General features: G+C 55.8%; 1 protein-coding gene across 3 annotated transcripts in view; it reads right to left on the bottom strand.

The window, feature by feature from the left end:
* Positions 1–19,939, bottom strand: part of TYK2 (tyrosine kinase 2) — a 101,977-nt gene extending 82,038 nt beyond the window's left edge. For 2 of the 3 annotated variants that reach the window (XM_075346501.1, XM_075346498.1), the window contains exon 1: positions 19,805–19,939. The gene's annotated coding sequence lies outside the window, so the exon portion shown is untranslated. The remainder of the gene's footprint in view (positions 1–19,804) is intronic. The other variant, XM_075346500.1, reaches the window with a different exon arrangement.
* Positions 19,940–20,433: the final 494 nt, after the last annotated feature.

Genomic DNA, 20,433 nt, shown 5'->3' on the forward strand with positions numbered 1-20,433 from the left:
TATACTGATGCCTTTCTGCCAGCGGGGAGTGCTCCCCTGATACAGGCGGATGGAGGTCCAGTACAAGTATAATGGACGCAATCCCATCATTAGCATCTGCGTCACCTTCGGACAGATCAATGGTACATAAAGTAGCGTCCGAGCCCCTGGTAGGGACATCCTCCTCGTCCAGTGAGTCAGCTCGTGAATCAGAGCTGCGGGACGGGGAAGGACAGGGGACCCTGCGTCTCCATTTTAGGAGGACGGGGTCTGAGACCAGAAGGAGAGTCCTCCGTGAGCTTTGCTGAGCGAGTAGCAGCAGAAACACCCTGAGAAGGGGGCTAATGCATGCTCCGCAGAGTCCGGGACGGTCATCCCCTGGAAAGAGCGGATTCTGCCCAAACTGGGGGTTCAGCCACCGAAGCCGGAGCAGCTGGAGGGACCACTGATGAGCCTCCAGGCTGACTCTGCGTCTCCTGTGTTTATGTGCTCGGTACAGGCCGTACGAGTCCTCATACAGTGCAAATTAAAAACAGCCCTGCAGCCTTGCTCTGATGTGAGACATGCTGCAGAGGTGGGGGCTCTGACCAGAGTGGCCCCCAGCAGAGTATATAACAGATAAAATAAGCAGCTGCACAAACCGGAGGTTGTGGCTGCTAGGCCGTTTAATAGACATTTTTGTGCCCCCAGTCCCTCAGCCCAGGCCCCCACTTGTCACAATGTGGAATCTCTGTGCCTATGCAGGCACAGAGAACGCTGAGAAAATGGCGACCGGAGCGAGGAGAGGGGGCGGGGCCTACTCTGAGCGGCAAATGAGGTAGACAGGGGAGGGAATCCTTCCTCAGTGAGGAGTGTCCCTTCCCTGTGCTGCACAGCCGCTGGGCGGAGCCGCACTGTCCCTCTGCGTGACTGACAAGCAGAGGCAGTGGAAACCGAAACTAGGCCTCAGGCGAAGCCGGGGCCTAGATTTAAACATGCGGCCGGCGTGCAGGCACCATCGGCGCGGTTCTCCAGTGAAAACTGGAGAACCGGCCGGAAATGTTAACACAAACATAAAACACACTCTCCCCACAAAATAAAGTATAAAGGACCCCTGGAAAGACCACTTTCTGTGGTAATAACGTCTCATGTACTTAGCTTGTGAGACGCAGGTGCCAGGTCTCTGGGGGATGAGCGCTCCGTCCGACAGGATCCTGAACAGGGCTGTGGATGGAGACCGGTCTCCTGCAAAGCAGTGAGAACCGTGTTGGCTCCCACTTCAAACCAGAGCCTCTCAGAGGGTGTTGAAGGAGCGCGGCATGTGAAGGCTCCAGCCTTGGAAAATCAACCTTAACAGCACCGCCGACACAGTGGGGTGAGAAGGGACATGCCGGGAGTCCAGACTGGACCCGCTTTTCTTCCAAATCTTTGATCCAAAGAAAAAAATCAAAAATCAGAGAATGCATGTGTGAGGCAAATCCCGGGATATGAAGATGAATTATGACTCCAGTCATAATCCCTCATCACTCCCTGGCAGTGCCCCCTCCCTTCTTGTTCTCAGTGTTCCACTTACACCTCCATGGCCATGTCCTGTGATATGGAAATTAGGTGGCTTGGGGACAATGGACACAGGATGACTCCCTGCCGTGACCCTGTAGTGGGGGCTGCTAGCTAATTAGCAAGGCTATGGAACTAGCCAGACAGAACGACTCCAGTAAAAAATGGTTCATATCTCGCAAGCCATATTTCCGATAAATATGGCAACCATAAAAATGGTGTCTCCGCATGCGGACGATGCTGGCACACCCTTTTTATGGGAGCAGGACATTGGGAAATGCCCCAGGCGTGATATCAGCCAATGGGGAACTGGCAGACAGGTCATGAGTCCCCCTCGTTCTGTAGCTAAATTCATAACTGTCACAATGAGAGCATTGGCGTCCGCCTACGACGCTCCCAGGCAAAGTTATGGCCCATATTCCATGTTGTGGATTGTCCATAACTCAAGCCAGGGGTGGAGCAGTGCTCCCTCTGAGGTCACTAAGGTAGGAGGGGACCTGGATTTGCCCAGGTTGATAACCCTACTTCGGCCATTTTCCAGTGTTCTTTTCGCTGGGGGCACGTGTAGGAAACATCTGTGGGAAGGATCCTAGAAACCTGGGTACAGCGCCCCCCTGTGGCCAGACGCAACAAGGTAACTGCTGGAACTGTGTATGCCTGTTTGTAACCCATGCTTTGATTGTAACTGTACTCTGACCTATGTATATTCTGTAGATTCCCTATTGTATATATTGTAGTTTCTAGTGTGCTTTAGGCTGATTAAATTATATAATTAATCTTGGGCTGTTCTGTTATCTCGATCTTGAATCCCACGTCTGTGTGTTCGGCTAATAGTTACCGTGAAGCGGTTGGTGGCAGCGAGTTGTGCCAAGGATTATTGTGGGGAGGCCAGTGAGATTCGGGGAGATTTTATATATTCCGCCCGCGGAGGTCGGGGGAATATATACCCTACTCTCACCGGGGACCCTTCAATAATCGGCATAAGTAGTATAGCGGCCTCCTTGCTTATTGTCGGGCAATTCCATAATTGGCCTGACTATAAGAGGGGCGCTAGAGAGCGCGTCACGTGCTCTGTCTGTCGGTCGGGAGGTATAAAGGAGGGGTGACCCCCACTTGTTACCCCCCGATTGTGACGTACTGGTAGCCAGCGCGGGGGATTTCTGAGTGACCCCCCCGGTGGTTTGTGACATATTGGTGGCAAGCGGTGGGATCGAGATAATAGTGTGTGTGAGTGTGAGACCCATACTCCCAGACACTAAAGACTGCCTGCAGCAGCTGTGGCTGCTGGGGTCTTCAGACTAGCTCAACACTAGAGTGTCAGAGTGCAGATACTGTAAGGTGTGTGGAGGCATCAGGTGTCAGTTCTGTGTCAGTGACCAAAAGTCTGCAAGAATGGCTGATGGCACCAGGAGCAGAGCTATGCAACTGGCCAATGCTAAAGCAGGAGCCGAAGAGAGGGAGGACGGTGCTGTGGACAGCAATGAGGAGGTTGCCCACGAGTCCTCCAGGAGCTCGACGCCAGAAAACCGTTCTGCCGAGGACATTGCACAACCTGGCAATTATGGACAAGATGAGGAGCAGCTCACCCAAGGTTCCTCAACGAGCCAGATGCCAGCCCTCCGCTCTGAAAGGGACAGTGAATCGCCTAGCTCTGCAGCGTGCCGCAGATCACCACGTGCCATTCCACCGAGCCTGGGAGGCTCGGATAGCCTTCTTCAAATGGCTATGGCCCTTCTCCAGGCTGGAGACCAGAAGGGCTACAAGGAACTCCTGGCAGAGCGCAGGGCAGAGCGGCACGCAGAGCGTGAGGCTGCGGAGCGAGAGCGGCAGGCAGCGCGTGAAGAGCGAGAGCGAGAGCGACAGGCAGACCGTGACTACCAGCTGCAGCTAGCTCAGCTCCGGCCCTCATCAGCCACACGTGACCTTCGAGACACCAAACTTCCAAAGGTCCGTGTTGAGGACTTCCCAGTGCTGGAGAAGGATGGAGACTTGGACTCTTTCTTGACTGCTTTTGAACGGACTTGCCTGCAGCACCATCTGGACAAGGACCAGTGGGCCAAATACCTGACCCCCCGTTTAAGGGGTAAGGCCCTGGATATCCTTGGGGACTTGCCTGCTGAGGCAGATCAGGGCTACGACACCATCAAGCGGGCCCTGATCCAACAGTACAACCTCACTCCGGAGTCCTACCGCAAGAAGTTCCGGACCCTGCAGAAGGGACCAAAGGACTCCTGGGCTGACCACCGGCGGGCACTTGCCCGAGCTGCCGACCACTGGACCCAAGGCCTGCAGCTTTCCACCGGACCAGAGATCCTGGACTTGGTCATCACGGAGCAACTCTTGTGGAACTGCCCTGAGGATCTCCGCCAGTTCATCCGAGACCAGAAGCCAAAGGGGTCCACGGCTACAGCTGCCCTGGCCGATGACTACACCAACAATCGGGCTCCTGAAGCCAGGAGAGCAGCCACCAGCAGCACCTGGAGAGGGGGTAAGATGAACTCTGCGACTGCCCCACCTGCCCCTAGACTGCAGGGGGTGTCCCCCTCAACTCCCCTCTCCAGGCCCGTGGCAGAGCCAAGACGGTGCCACCAGTGCAACCTACCTGGACACTTCAAGGCCATGTGCCCTCAGCGTCCCAAGGCCCCGGCTCCGTCCCCGTCCCAAGGGCCGCCCAAGGTGTATTGTGTGGGTGGGGGTGGTGGTAGGTCCCTGGACAGCTTCCAACCTGTCACCGTCGGCCGGTCTGTGACCATAGGACTGCGAGACAGCGCCTCGGAGGTGACTCTGGTGCGGCCTGAGATGGTGTCCCCCCAAGACTTGATCCCTGGAAAAACCCTCGCTGTCTCCGGGATTGGAGGCACTGACCCGGCGCTGCCTGTTGCTGACATTTATGTGGACTGGGGCGCAGGGCGAGGGGTGAGGGAGGTGGGGGTAACTGATCGGATCCCTGCAAACGTGCTACTTGGGACAGATTTGGGGCAGATAACCTCCCAGTTTGGGCCCCCCCCAAGGGCTGAACCTTCAGCCAGTACTGACATGACTCCTGACAATGTTAATGTGTTATCTATGAATGATGTAAGGGAGGAGGGAGTGAACTCTGATATTTCTGCTTGCACAGACACCATAGACACACACACAGCTGCAGCTGTGACAGAGGAGGGGGTCAGAGAAAGGTGTGACGATGCCTCTACAAGTAATCAGCCTGTGAGCTGGGATCTGTTGCCCTCTGAAGGGATAAGCAGAGAGCAGGGTGCTGCAGGGGGAGGACCAGTGTGTGGGGTGGGGGCTACCACAGCAAATGTGGGGTCCCCAGAGATTTCACAGCGGGGTTCTGTTGCTGCAGGAGGGGAACAGGCAGGTGAGATTGGGGCCGGTCCAGGAGCGGAAGTGCTCCCAGGTAAGATCTCGGTGCATGGTTTCCCCACAACCGGGGTGTCAGGAAGCCAGGTAGGTCTGCCTGAACCGGCGACTTGGTCAGGAACGGAGGAGGAGCAGGCACGACCCACGGTCGCAGCGGCTGTGGCCGCTGTCACCCGCAGTGGGAGTGCTGGAAGCCAAGGGGCCTCCCGGAGGTCCGATAGCTCTTCCCCTTCTGACCAAGTGGCAGCCGAGTCAGGTGGAGGCCAGGACACAGGTCCCGGGGTACTGACTGAAGATGTGACAGTCTCGTCGATTCTGGCCACATCTAGTCAGGGGTTTCAGGCAGCGTTAGAAGCTGACGACAGCCTGGAAGCTCTTAAGGAGCAGGCGGCACAGCCTCCCTCGGACTCGGACCCGGAGCGAGTGGTCTGGGACCAAGGACGGCTGTACCGGGCCACGGTCCAGCAGGGTTCACCGGAGGCGTGGCCCAGGGACCGACAGTTGGTGGTACCCTATCCGTTCCGGACGGAGTTGTTGCGGATCGCACATGAGATTCCGATGGCCGGACACCTAGGGATCGCTAAGACCAAGGCCAGGTTAAACCAGCATTTCTACTGGCCAAAAATGGGGGCCGATGTGGCTGCCTACTGCCGTTCGTGTGAAACCTGTCAGAGAGTGGGGAAGGCGGGGCCACGCCCCAAAGCCCCACTAGTATCTCTGCCAATCATCGATGAGCCTTTCAGGAGGGTGGCTGTGGATCTGGTCGGCCCGCTGGCCATCCCCAGCAGCTCCGGGAAACGCTTCCTACTGACGGTAGTGGACTATGCCACCCGGTACCCAGAAGCAGTGGCCTTGTCGTCCATTCGGGCTGACAAGGTGGCCACCGCATTGCTGGAGATTTTCTCCCGAGTGGGTTTCCCCCAGGAAATGCTCACTGACCGGGGGACCCAATTCATGTCCCAGCTGATGGAGGCCCTCTGTAAGCAAGTCCAGGTGCGACATCTGGTGGCCAGCCCGTACCATCCACAGACTAATGGCCTGTGCGAGCGGTTTAATGGCACCTTAAAGCAGATGCTTAAGATGTTGGTCGACTCCCATGGGCGTGACTGGGAGCGGTATCTCCCACACCTGTTATTTGCTTACCGGGAGGTTCCACAGGCCTCAACAGGATTCTCACCGTTTGAGCTCCTGTACGGGCGACGTGTGCGGGGCCCCCTGGCTCTGGTGAAAGAGGCTTGGGAAGGGGATTTGGCCACCCCTGGAGTGTCGGTTATCGAGTATGTCATGCGCTTCCGGGACAAAATGCAGGCCTTGACGCAACTGGTACACGACAATATGGCTCAAGCCCAGGCCGATCAGAAGCGTTGGTACGACCAGAACGCTTGTGAGAGGACCTACCAAGTGGGTCAAAAGGTGTGGGTACTGGTCCCCGTACCACAGGACAAGCTTCAGGCAGCCTGGGAAGGCCCATACCTCGTGTACCAGCAGCTCAACCCTGTAACGTACCTGGTCACCCTGGACCCTGCCCGTGGAAGGCGGAAGCCCTTCCATGTGAACATGATGAAGGCACATCATGAGCGGGAGGCATGTGCGCTCCCCGTGTGCAACCTGCCCGAGGAGGGAGAAGCGGAAACCCTCTTGGATATGCTAGCCCAGGTTAGGGCAGGCGGATCCATTGAGGATGTGGAGGTTGGCCACCAGCTCTTGGAGGACCAACGGTCCCAGCTGTGGGCCACCCTACACCCCTTCCGGGGGTTGTTTACCAACCAGCCCGGAAGGACTGACTTGGCTGTCCATCACGTGGACACTGGGGATCATCCCCCGATCCGGCGTTCAGCATATCGGGTCTCCCTGGAGGTGCAGCAACACATGCGCCAGGAGATTGACGAGATGCTGAAGCTGGGGGTGATCCAGGCATCCAACAGCGCTTGGGCCTCGCCTGTAGTCCTCGTCCCTAAGAAGGACCGAACCACTCGGTTCTGCGTGGACTACAGGGGGCTCAATGCGGTCACGGTCGCCGATGCGTACCCAATGCCACGCATCGATGACCTGCTCGATCAGTTGGCCGGGGCTCAGTACCTGACCATCATGGATCTGAGCCGGGGATATTGGCAGATCCCCCTGACTCGCAAGGCCAGGGAACGCTCTGCCTTTATTACCCCATTTGGACTGTACGAGTCCACGGTGATGCCATTCGGGATGAGGAATGCCCCTGCCACTTTCCAGCGGATGGTCAACACCCTGCTCAAGGGACTTGAAGGGTACGCGGCCGCGTACCTGGATGACATTGCCGTCTTCAGTCCCACCTGGGAGGACCACCTAGAGCATCTAGCACAGGTGCTCAGGCGGATCCACCGGGCAGGTTTGACCATCAAGCCGGGAAAGTGTCAGCTGGCCATGAGCGAGGTCCAGTACCTCGGTCACCGGGTAGGCGGGAGAACACTGAAGCCCGAGCCTGAGAAAGTGGAGGCCATCGCATCCTGGCCCACCCCCAGGACCAAGAAGCAGGTGATGTCCTTCTTGGGGACCGCCGGGTACTATAGGAGGTTTGTTCCACGCTATAGTAGCCTGGCAAAGCCCTTGACGGACCTCACCAAGAAGAAGCTGCCCTCTGCAGTCGATTGGACAATGGACTGCGAGACAGCCTTCCAGGCCCTAAAGGACGCCCTGTCCAGCCCGCCCGTGCTACAGGCAGCCGACTTCACGCGTCCGTTTGTAGTACAGACCGACGCCAGTGACTTCGGCCTCGGTGCGGTGCTCAGCCAGGTGGACTCTGCGAGCCAAGAGCACCCAGTCTTGTACCTGAGCAGGAAGCTGTTACCAAGGGAAGTTGCCTATTCCACGATGGAGAAGGAGTGCCTGGCCATAGTGTGGGCCCTGCAGCGTCTGCAACCCTATCTATACGGGCGCCACTTCATCGTGGAGACGGACCACAATCCCCTCAGCTGGTTGCACACCGTCTCTGGGACGAATGGGCGATTGTTGCGATGGAGCCTTGCGCTCCAGCAATACAACTTCACCATTCGCCACAAAAGGGGCCGTGACCACGGTAACGCAGACGGGCTGTCCCGACAAGGAGAGGTCGCGGACGGGCGCACGGGGGAACACCGGAGTGTGCTGCCCCCTAGCGCCCTCAAAAGGGGGGAGGTGTGAGGCAAATCCCGGGATATGAAGATGAATTATGACTCCAGTCATAATCCCTCATCACTCCCTGGCAGTGCCCCCTCCCTTCTTGTTCTCAGTGTTCCACTTACACCTCCATGGCCATGTCCTGTGATATGGAAATTAGGTGGCTTGGGGACAATGGACACAGGATGACTCCCTGCCGTGACCCTGTAGTGGGGGCTGCTAGCTAATTAGCAAGGCTATGGAACTAGCCAGACAGAACGACTCCAGTAAAAAATGGTTCATATCTCGCAAGCCATATTTCCGATAAATATGGCAACCATAAAAATGGTGTCTCCGCATGCGGACGATGCTGGCACACCCTTTTTATGGGAGCAGGACATTGGGAAATGCCCCAGGCGTGATATCAGCCAATGGGGAACTGGCAGACAGGTCATGAGTCCCCTCGTTCTGTAGCTAAATTCATAACTGTCACAATGAGAGCATTGGCGTCCGCCTACGACGCTCCCAGGCAAAGTTATGGCCCATATTCCATGTTGTGGATTGTCCATAACTCAAGCCAGGGGTGGAGCAGTGCTCCCTCTGAGGTCACTAAGGTAGGAGGGGACCTGGATTTGCCCAGGTTGATAACCCTACTTCGGCCATTTTCCAGTGTTCTTTTCGCTGGGGGCACGTGTAGGAAACATCTGTGGGAAGGATCCTAGAAACCTGGGTACAGCGCCCCCCTGTGGCCAGACGCAACAAGGTAACTGCTGGAACTGTGTATGCCTGTTTGTAACCCATGCTTTGATTGTAACTGTACTCTGACCTATGTATATTCTGTAGATTCCCTATTGTATATATTGTAGTTTCTAGTGTGCTTTAGGCTGATTAAATTATATAATTAATCTTGGGCTGTTCTGTTATCTCGATCTTGAATCCCACGTCTGTGTGTTCGGCTAATAGTTACCGTGAAGCGGTTGGTGGCAGCGAGTTGTGCCAAGGATTATTGTGGGGAGGCCAGTGAGATTCGGGGAGATTTTATATATTCCGCCCGCGGAGGTCGGGGGAATATATACCCTACTCTCACCGGGGACCCTTCAATAATCGGCATAAGTAGTATAGCGGCCTCCTTGCTTATTGTCGGGCAATTCCATAATTGGCCTGACTATAAGAGGGGCGCTAGAGAGCGCGTCACGTGCTCTGTCTGTCGGTCGGGAGGTATAAAGGAGGGGTGACCCCCACTTGTTACCCCCCGATTGTGACGTACTGGTAGCCAGCGCGGGGGATTTCTGAGTGACCCCCCGGTGGTTTGTGACAGCATGTGTGTGTGACCTCCTGAAACACAAAGCATTGAACTGGCTAGGACTGGCTACCAGGGGGTGTATATGCTAGGAGGGAGGAGCTACACGTTTGAGTGTAGTACTTTGTGTGTCCTCCGGAGGCAGAAGCTATACACCCCATGGTTTGGGTCTCCCATAGGAACGATAAAGAAAAACTGGATGTGTGAAAGCAGCCTTTACCTGACGCAATTGCCTATTGGAAAGAGTCCTCAATGTTTCCTTATCAGCACGCACACGCGTGTGCTGTGAATCAGCTATATACGTCTTGATTGTGCGATGATCACGATGAAGTGTCTTGGCAATGTTGATCGTAGTCATGCCTTGACCGAAATGCTCCACAATTTGTTGCTTCTCAGCAGCCGACACATCCTTTTTCGTTCCCATTTTGGCAAAAATGTAGGCTGCTTAAAGGGAACCAAACATCAGGATTTTCGTGTATAAGCTGCAGCCAGTGCAGTGCTGGCACTATCATGCACAGTGTGTACATACCATCAGGGGGCAGCTCGGGTGTTTAGTCAGTGAAAATCTTAAATTACTCACCGGTAATGGGATTTTCAATAGCCCATGACAGCACCACATGAGAGATAGGTTCCGCCCACATCAGGACAGGAAACCCACTGATAAAAAGGCGGTACCTCTCCTCCACATCAGTAGGTTTTCAGAGCCAGAGAGGACCAACAAAACACAATAAACAGATTAATCATACCACCACCCAAGGAAAAACACCAATAACTCGAACACTCCCCGAAGGGTGCCCACAACCAGTGAATAGGGGGGGAACTAAGGGTGCTGTCATGGGCTATTGAAAATCCCATTACCGGTGAGTAATTAAGATTTTTCCCTGCCGCCCATGACAGCACCACATGAGAGATTCATATAGACCAACCACCTTAGGGAGGGACCACCGCTTGTAAGACCCGTCTCCCAAAGGAAAGGTCAGTTGTGGAGGACAAGTCCAGCCTATAGTGCCGAAAGAAAGTCCCAGGAGACGACCAAGTAGCCGCCCGACAGATCTGGTCAAGAGAGGCATCCGCCCTCTCCGCCCAAGACGTAGACACTGCTCTAGTGGAGTGCGCCCTTATGCCCGGAGGAGGAGTGGCGTCTTTAGCCGAGTACGCCAAACCGATGGCATCCCTGACCCATCTGGCCAAGGTAGCCTTAGAAGCCCCATGCCCCTTGGACCGCCCCTGAAAAGTGACAAACAGGACCTGAGACTTCCTCCATTCCCTAGTCCTATCAAGGTACGTGACTAAGGCCCTCCGGACATCCAACGTGTGTAACCTAGCCTCATTCTCGTTCCGAGGGGGGTCACAGAGGGAAGGGAGCACGATCTCTTGGGACCTATGAAAAGGCGTAGAAACCTTGGGCAAGTAGAAGGGATCAGTCCGCAACACTACCCTATCATCCAGAATCTGGGTATAAGGGTGAACCACAGACAAGGCTTGGAGATCCCCCACCCGCCTGGCCGAGGTGAGTGCGACGAGGAGAAAAACCTTAAGGGACAGCAGTTTGAGAGGGACTTCCCCTAAGGGCTCAAACGGAGGCCCGGTGAGGGCATCCAACACTAAATTAAGGTCCCATGGGGGAACCCTGGGAGCCTGAACAGGTACAGACCTGGACTTAGATTTAATGAACCGGCAAATCCATTCATTCTGCGCCAGACTACAATGAAACAGCGCCCCTAAGGCCGATACCTGCACCTTGAGCGTACTGGTGGAGAGCCCCAATTCCAACCCCCTCTGGAGGAATTCAAGAATAGCCGAGATAGGAGGGGGGCCCTCCGCCCGAGCCCCCGACTGAAGGAGAAAGCGCTTCCAGACCCTACCGTAAATGGCCGTGGTGACCGCCTTCCTACTGCGAAGAAGAGTATCGATTAAGCAAGAGGAAAACCCCCGTCGAGCTAGCAGCCGCCGCTCAAACGCCAAGCCGTCAAATGGAGAGCCGGGTCGGGGGGGTGACGGACCGGGCCCTGGGACAGGAGATGAGGGGCGTCCGGGAGAACCCAAGGATCCACCAGCGACAGTGTCCGCAGCCAGTAAAACCACGCCCGTTTCGGCCAGAAGGGGGCGATGAGAACAACCTCTGCTCTGTCGGTCCGGATTTTCCGGAGAACCGAAGGCAACAGGATCAGGGGAGGAAACGCGTACAGGAGGCCGTGAGACCAAGACATCTGGAAGGCATCGAGGGCAACAGGATCGTCTCGGGGGTTGAGAGAGCAGAACCTGTCCACTTTCCGATTCGCCTTGGTAGCGAACAGGTCCAGAACAGGGACACCCCATAGAAGCGTGATCTTGCGAAAGACCTCCGGGTCCAAGGACCACTCCCCCTGACGGAGACAGTGCCGGCTGAGGAAGTCTGCCTCCTCGTTGTCCGTCCCCTTGATATGAAGAGCCGTCAAGGAGGAGAGATGCTGTTCGGCCAGCTGGAAGATGTGCATAGTCAGAGACAGAAGAGAAGGGGATCTGGTGCCGCCCTGATGGTTGACGTACGCCACCGTCACCCTGTTGTCCGAAAGGATCCGAACATGGCGACCTCTCAAGAAGGGGAGGAACCCCTCCAGTGCTTTGAGAACCGCCATGAGCTCCCTGTAGTTGGAGGACTGTCTGACCAACGGAGCGTCCCAGGGACCCTGAAGCACCCGTTGGCGGAGATGAGCACCCCACCCCCAGTGGCTGGCATCTGTGACTATTGTGTCCGTGACCGGGGAAAGCCAAGGAACCCCCATCCGGAGGTGAGAGGGGTCCTGCCACCAACCCAGGGAGTGCAAGGTGTCTGCAGACAGGGTCAATTGTTTCTCCAAACAGCCTCCAAATAGTCTCTGAAACTGAAGGACCTCCATCTGGAGGATTCTGGAACGCAGTTGGGCCCACCACACTCCTGGGATGCAAGAGGTAAGAGTCCCGACCAGCGACATAGCTTGCCGTAAGGACATGCTTGGGCAACTCCTTACGGAAGAGAGAAAGGACAAGATCCTGGCAACCTTGTCCTCTGGCAGGTGGCACAACTGTCTGGTGGAGTCCAAGACGAGACCCAGGAAGACTTGACACTGGAGAGGCTGGAGTCTGGACTTCTGCTGATTCACCACCCACCCCAGGCTTTCCAGGATGGTGATGACCCTGGTCACGTGAGCCGCACATAGAGACTCCGACTGACCCACTATCAGGAGGTCGTCCAGATACGGGATGATCAATATGTCCTGTTCCCTGACATGTGCCATGACCTCCGCGAGGACCTTGGTGAAGATCCGTGGGGCCATGGAAAGCCCGAATGGCAGCGCTGCGAATTGGAAGTGTCTCAGTCTCCCGGAGACGCGTAGTGCGAACCTGAGAAACCGCCGGTGAGACGGAAAAATAGGGATGTGATAATAGGCGTCCTTTAAGTCGAGGACCGCCATAAAACACCCTGGATACAACAGCCTGACAGTTGACTTCATGGTCTCCATTTTGAAGGCTCGCTGCACCAGATGCAAATTCAAGTTCCTCAGGTTGAAGATGGTGCGGAAGGTGGAGTCCGGCTTCCGAACCAAAAAGAGAGTGGAGTAAAAGCCGTCCCCTTCTTGGTCTATGGGGACCTCCTGAACGACTTTCCTCGAGAGGAGAGTTAGCACTTCCACTTCCAAGGCCATCCGCCGCTCTGGGGACCGCAAGGATGTAATCATGAGAGACCCCCGAGGGGGTGAACGGAAGTCCAATTTTAACCCTTCCTCCACAATCTGAAGGAGCCACCTGTTGGAGGAGATTGCCCGCCATGTATGGAGGAAGAGGGACAGCCGACCCCCTACCTGATGATAGGCGTCATTGAGAGGGCTTGGGCTTATTATCGGAGTGCTTGCCGAAGAGAAAGCCCGAGGTAGTCTTTCTACGGTCCTTCCACTGATCTTGCGGTTTTTGAGACTTCTTTGCGAAAAACTGACGTCTCCGAAAGGGCCGGCTGCGAGAGGACGCCACCGGAAAAACTGGAAACCCCTGTTTCTTATCGGATGCCTTAGTGAGGAGGTCGTCCAGGCCAGAGCCAAAAAGATAGGCACCTTCACAAGGCATGCTGCATAGTCGCCCCTTGGATTGGACATCACCCTTCCAAGTTTTCAGCCAGAGGGCCCGACGCGCGGAATTGGAAAGCGCCGCCGACCTGGCAAATAGTCTTAAAGAATCAACCGAGGCATCAGCCATAAAGGCAGCAGCACCCTGTATCAAGGGCAAGGACGAGATAATATCTTTCCTAGGAGTGTCATTGCGCAACTGGTCTTCTAACTGCTGAAGCCACACCATTAAGGACCGGGCAACACAGGCGCTGGTCACGGCCGGGCGCAAGCCACCTGCCGTAGACTCCCATGTACCTCTCAGAAAACCATCAGCCTTCCTATCCAGCTGATCCTTAAGGGACCCCAAGTCCTCAAACGGCAAGGTAGTGGAACGAGACGCCTTGGCAATAGCGACATCAATTTTTGGGGTTCTATCCCAAGAGGTAGACGCTTCCTCATCCACAGGGTACTTCCTTTTAAGGGAAGAGCTAAGATTCAACCTTTTGTCCACTTTTTTCCACTGGTCAGTAATGAGATCTTGAACCTTCTGGGGAATGGGAAACCCCTTACGCTTCCTGGAATCCAAGCCCCCAAACATGACATCCTGGGTAGACTCGGGCCCCCTGGGGTCTACTATACCCATGGTCGAACGTACTGCCTTCACCAAAGGGCCGACGTCTGCTGTAGGGAAACAAGGACGACCACCTTCATCGGAAGAGGAAGAGGAGCCAGAATCGGAGGGGGAGGATCCCGAGGATCCCGACGACCGAGAGCCCTGAGCCGAACCCGCCGAGGTATCGGGAGTAGACAGCTTATGATGACGGGACTTCTTGCGCCTCTTGCCCCCCTTAAGGGATTTAAGGGACTCCTGTACTTCCGCTCTGATAATGGAACGTAATTCAGATGAGAACCCCGGCCCCTCTTTAAGTAGGGTCTGTTGGATACAGCCTGCACACAGGGCCTTGGTGTAATCTGAAGACAGGGAGGATTGGCATATGGCACATTCCTTGTGACGCTGCTTGGAGGCACATTTTGTCGGTACCTAACAAGAGAGGGGACACGGAAACGGGGACTTAGAAACATGGAAGACCACGAAGTCCACTCACCCCCACGACTCCAGGCAATACCGGATCAGGAGGCGGATTCTTGGACTTCTTGGGACCCACCGACCGAACGCTGCCCGGACTGGATACAGCCTTCCGGGAACGATCCGCAGAGCCGCGTTCCGAGCCACGCTGTGGCGACTCCTTGCGCTGCTCCTTGCTGCGGGGTGAATCTCCTGCCATAACGGAAACAATGGAGGAGAAAAAACTCACCAGTCCCAAGCGCCGGTCACATTTGTCTCGTTACATGGGCGCCGCCATCTTGGATCCGAGTGTGCATGCGCACACCAGTCACTTCCTGGTCGCATTGCGCACGTCACCATGGAATCGCGTCACTTCCGGCCGGAGCTCCAGCTTCACTCCAGCGTGCTGCACAGCAGGGACAAGCCTTCCAGCGGCCGCCGTGAGTGCGCACATCCCTGGAGCGACGCCGGGCCGAGCTCCCGCTCCAGGCCCGCGCCTCACCGCCGCAGAGGTCTGAGACCGAGGGGGGGTGCAGCCAGGCCCGAGCACCGGCTTCAGGTAAGTACCAGGCTTCCACACCGGGTCGGACCTGGGACAGCAATGGGTTGTCCATACCAGGACAGGAAACCAAACTGATGTGGAGGAGAGGTACCGCCTTTTTATCAGTGGGTTTCCTGTCCTGATGTGGGCGGAACCTATCTCTCATGTGGTGCTGTCATGGGCGGCAGGGAAAATCCAACTTTATAAAGTTTGAAACTTCGTGCACTTTTTGATTGACGTGTGCACCTCTCTGCTAATGTCCGGGCGGGTTATGCACAAGTTCCTCGCCCCCTCGCCGCCTGTTCCTCCCTCTCTCCTAATGTCCGGGCGGGTTATGCACGTGTTCCCCGCCCCCCCGCCGCCTGTTCCTCCCTCTCTCCTAATGTCCGGGTGGGTTATGCACGTGTATCCCCGCCCCCCCGCCGCCTCTTCCTCCCTCTCTCCTAATGTCCGGGTGGGTTATGCACATGTATCCCCGCCCCCCCGCCACCTGTTCCTCCCTCTCACTGGCCGTATGTAAATTCCTCTCTTCAGAAATATGGCGCCGGAGTTGGCGCCTGTGCATAGCGCTCATCTCCGGCGCCATGTTTCTGAAGCCCGCTGTACTTATTATTTTGCAGGAAAGGGCGGCGCATGCGCGGGAGCGCGCGTGGTCACAACAGGACTGCAGAACAGCTGATGAGAGGACGCGATTAGCTGCAGGTAATCGCGTCCTCCCATCAGCTGTTCTGCAGTCCTGTTCTGATCGTGCGCGCTCCCGCGGTCACAACGGGATCTGAAGAAGCGAGGGCGCATGAGCCGCCTTCTCCTGCAAAATACTAAGTACAGCGGGCTTCAGAAACATGGCGCCGGAGATAAGCGCTATGCGCCAACTCCGGCGCCATGTTTCTGAAGAGAGGAATTTACATACGGCCAGTGAGAAGGAGGAACAGGGGGCGGGGATAAACGTCCACAACCCGCCCGGACATTAGGAAAGCGGTGCACATGTCAATCAAAAAGTGCACGAATTTTCAAACTTTATAAAGTTGTATTTCACTGCCTAAACACCCGAGCTGCCCCCTGATGGTATGTACACACTGTGCATGATAGTGCCAGCACTGCACTGGCTGCACCTTATACACGAAAATCCTGATGTTTGGCTCCCTTTAATAATGTGGACCAGCCTTCTTCAGTCGTCTTGCCTTTATTTGGACACACCTGCCAAACTAATGTGCACTGGTATATGCAATTGCTTTCAGTGATATAAAGAGCCCGGACACACATCACCATCAATGACTTTAAATGACAGACAAAAAAATTTCTGACCTTATCACTCCTAAACTCTTTTTGCATAATAATTTGGAACACAGTGTATTGAGAACACATGCACGCTCCACAATACCGAGCATGCATGTGTAATGGGGGAAATTGCTGACAACCATAAAAGCAGTTTCCCCAAATTCACATTCAATCCCTGACTGCGCTTGTAACGAGTAAAGGGGGAATAAGAGGCTTCAAGAAACCTCATCACCCGTGAGAACAAAGGATCAAACATGCTGACGTCCTACATGCCCGATCATACTTCCCATCAGAATCAGGGTGCCAGCCTAGCAATGACCAAAACAATCCTGTCTTACCCAACAACTTGACATAAACGGGCAGGGAAAGTGGAAGTAAAAGGTCTCAATGTCCACCAGAGACGACCATAAGGAGCAGAAGAGGAGAATGAGGACACGGGAGGAGCGGAGCCGGCAGCACCGAGGAAGCTCCTGAGATGTGGTGACATCAGGGTGTGAGGACCTCACGTACCGGGTCACCTCGGAGTGTTTCTGCCCTGGTTCCACCATGTGTGACCTCTCCAGCCTGTACCTGACACCTCCTCAGTTTCGGTCCTCGTCAGCCACCACAAGCTTCTTTATGAGCCCATTGTCACTACGAGCTGTGACCTTCACAAACTCAGAGACAACACATTGTGGTTTCTGCTACCAGCGCCAAGAGGAAACCAGTGAGGGCACCGGAGGCCCGTCCTTGTGTAAACAGTGCCGGCTACGGGCGCCAACAGGATGATTACACTAGAGACAAGTACCAGGACCTCAGGAGAGACCACCCCACCCCTCGACCGGCCTCCATCACCACTTCTCTGTGTTAGGACCCCTGATTGACACCATCTCCTACATAGAATAGAAGAGCAGAGGCAACCAGAGTCTGGGTGTCAGACGTTACTCAGTGCCATGCAGCTTATACCCTTATTATAGGGAAAGGCAAGAGGGGGGGGGGGGGATGATCACCACAGGGGGCACAGACGCAACAGTCATAGCCGGTGCCAAAAACAGCACCAAGTAATGAATTGTGCCGGACAGGTGGGGGCCTTTTACAACTCCAGAGGTGGCCAGGATCATTCCGTGTACAAATACTACACAGCAGAGGTGAGGGGTGCAAGACACAGACCACGCCGGGACCCCACTGCGAGAAGGTGGGAAAAACACACGCTGGGCCCCTGCTCCAGGAAGGGGGTGGGGGGAACGCACGCCGGGCCCTGCTGCGCTGCGGGAAGGGGGTGGGGGGGGGGGAAACACGTGTCGGACCCTCGCTCCAGGAGGGAAAGGGGGGGGAACCACACGCTGGGCCCAGCTGCAAGAGGGGGAAAAAGAAGTGCAGGAAGGGGGGAGAGACGCACCGGGCCCCCGCTGCGGGAAAAGGGAGGAAAAGACGCGCGGGGCCCCCTCTGCGGGAAAAAGGGAGGAAAAGACGCGCCGGGCCCCCGCTGCGGGAAAAAGGGAGGAAAAGACGCGCCGGGCCCTGGGAAGGGAAATAGAAAGCAAGAGGACAGGAGCTTGTCATTAAGGGAAGATGTCTGAGAAACAGGGTCTTGCTGAAGGGGAAGGAGGGTGTGAAGCCCACACATGAAGGAAATAAGTGGCCTGTAAGGAACAGTGGATCGCATGAAAGAAAAGGGGGGGGGGGGGAGTAAAGTCTATAGGCCCCCGAGAAGTATAGGGTGCTGAATGCAAGGCCTAAGGGGGTGGAAGAGCAAAGGGACAGGCTGAGAGGACAGCACACACATGAAAAGTGATCTAGACACAGATGTAGCGGAGTTTGTCATTTGGTGCTTGCGATGATGAGAAGTTACAGATTTGCAGGAAAAGCCGTGACGTACGGAGACCGAAAACCAAAGGCCACAAAGTGCAAACTCCAGGAGCCGGCGACATCTCAGGACAAAACCGAAAGGAGGAATAAAGCACCAGAGCGAATGTGACGGCACAGAGAGCGACCGCAGAAACAAGAGGAAAGAAGGAGAAGCATTCATACAGCATATATAGGTTCTAAATGTATTTTTATGCAGTGAAAAAGGTATATCTTGAGACAGATGATAATCTGAGGCCGCAGTTACCCAGACCGCCCAGGAGACCAGCATGGCTGCACATGCGCAGCTGCTCAGTGCCACAGCTAACCCGGACCGCCCAGGAGACCAGCGTGGCTGCACATGCGCAGCTGCTCCGTGCCACAGCTAACCCGGACAGCCCAGGAGACCAGCGTGGCTGCACATGCGGAGCTGCTCAGTGCCACCGCTAACCCGGACCGCCCAGGAGACCAGCATGGCTGCACATGCGCAGCTGCTCAATGCCACAGCTAACCCGGACCGCCCAGGAGACCAGCGTGGCTGCACATGCGCAGCTGCTCAGTGCCACAGCTAACCCGGACAGCCCAGGAGACCAGCGTGGTTGCACATGCGCAGCTGCTCAGTGCCACAGCTAACCCGGACCGCCCAGGAGACCAGCGTGGCTGCACATGTGGAGCTGCTCAGTGCCACCGCTAACCCAGACCGCCCAGGAGACCAGCGTGGCTGCACATGCGCAGCTGCTCAGTGGCACAGCTAACCCGGACCGCCCAGGAGACCAGCGTGGCTGCACATGCGCAGCTGCTCAGTGGCACAGCTAACCCGGACAGCCCAGGAGACCAGCGTGGTTGCACACGTGCAGCTGCTCAGTGCCACAGCTAACCCGGACAGCCCAGGAGACCAGCGTGGTTGCACATGCGCAGCTGCTCAGTGCCACCGCTAACCCGGACCGCCCAGGAGACCAGCGTGGTTGCACATGCGCAGCTGCTCAGTGCCACCGCTAACCCGGACCGCCCAGGAGACCAGCATGGCTGCACATGCGGAGCTGCTCAGTGCCACCGCTAACCCGGACCGCCCAGGAGACCAGCATGGCTGCACATGCGGAGCTGCTCAGTGCCACCGCTAACCCGGACCGCCCAGGAGACCAGCATGGCTGCACATGCGGAGCTGCTCAGTGCCACCGCTAACCCGGACCGCCCAGGAGACCAGCGTGGCTGCACATGCGCAGCTGCTCAGTGCCACCGCTAACCCGGACCGCCCAGGAGACCAGCATGGCTGCACATGCGCAGCTGCTCAGTGCCACCGCTAACTCCACTTTACTGCACTTTGAATGCAAAAAATACCCCAAACCAGTGGAGACATTTCATCTTATATATTTTTTTTTTAACTAAGTCGCCGCACTTGGATTTTTATTTTTTTTTCCTGCATTTTACAGTTAAATGGACGAAGTCACCAGAAATAAAACAACTCACCCAGCAAAGAACGAGCCGTTATACGGCCGAAAGGACGGAAAAGTGAAAAAGTTGCAGCTCTGGGAAGAAGGGGGAGGAAAAAAAAATAAAAATAGAGCAAAAAATGAAAAATGGCCTGGTCCTTTAGGGGTTAATACACATCCCCAACGTTCCCTTGACATGACACAGAGAAGGTGCGCAGCACACATGCACGGCAATGCAGCAGTATGGCGGCTGGGGGCGGCAGTGAACTGGGAAGCGCAGCACACGGCGGTGGACATGAAGGGGTTAAGCAGTGATAATACCTGGGACTCCCGGGGCCTCACCTCCCGCGGTCACATGTCCACACCGTCCGCTGCCCCCGGGGCTTCTCACCGTCACACCACCAGACCGGAGGATTTGACGTCACCCACCGTCAGCAGGGTAGAATGCGCTTCAGCCGCCACGCCTACTTCCGCCTAACACACACGTTCTGATTGGCTAACGCTCTTCGTTCCGCTCCACGTGATTGGATAGAGCGTGTGCTCGAGTCATGTGACCATGAGTGGGCGGGGGCGCAGAGACTTCTGTTTATTTCTCTGGGGAAGCGGTAAACTACCCGGCGTGCCTTGCGATCGGCAATGCATGCTGGGACTTGTAGTTCCGGGATCCGTTCTGTAGCTTTACCTGTGTCACGTGATAACCTGACGTCGTCCTTAAGGGTCGCTCTTTCTGCTGCCTCTCGTTAACACCGACGTTTAACCCCTTAGTGCCTTATTTTTCACATCTGACGTGTTTCTTTATTTAATTCTCCGTCTCCCGGAGGTTCTTATTGTTTGGGGGGGGGGGGGGGGGGGTCCTGACACTGCTTTACCGCAGCTGTAAAATTTTGCTTTGTGAGGTTTTTTGTGTTTTTTTAATAAAAGTATAAAATTTAATGAAAACTTAGTAAAAA

The sequence above is a fragment of the Anomaloglossus baeobatrachus genome, chromosome 4 (assembly GCF_048569485.1).
Source record: "Anomaloglossus baeobatrachus isolate aAnoBae1 chromosome 4, aAnoBae1.hap1, whole genome shotgun sequence".
Classification (NCBI taxonomy): domain Eukaryota; kingdom Metazoa; phylum Chordata; class Amphibia; order Anura; family Aromobatidae; genus Anomaloglossus; species Anomaloglossus baeobatrachus.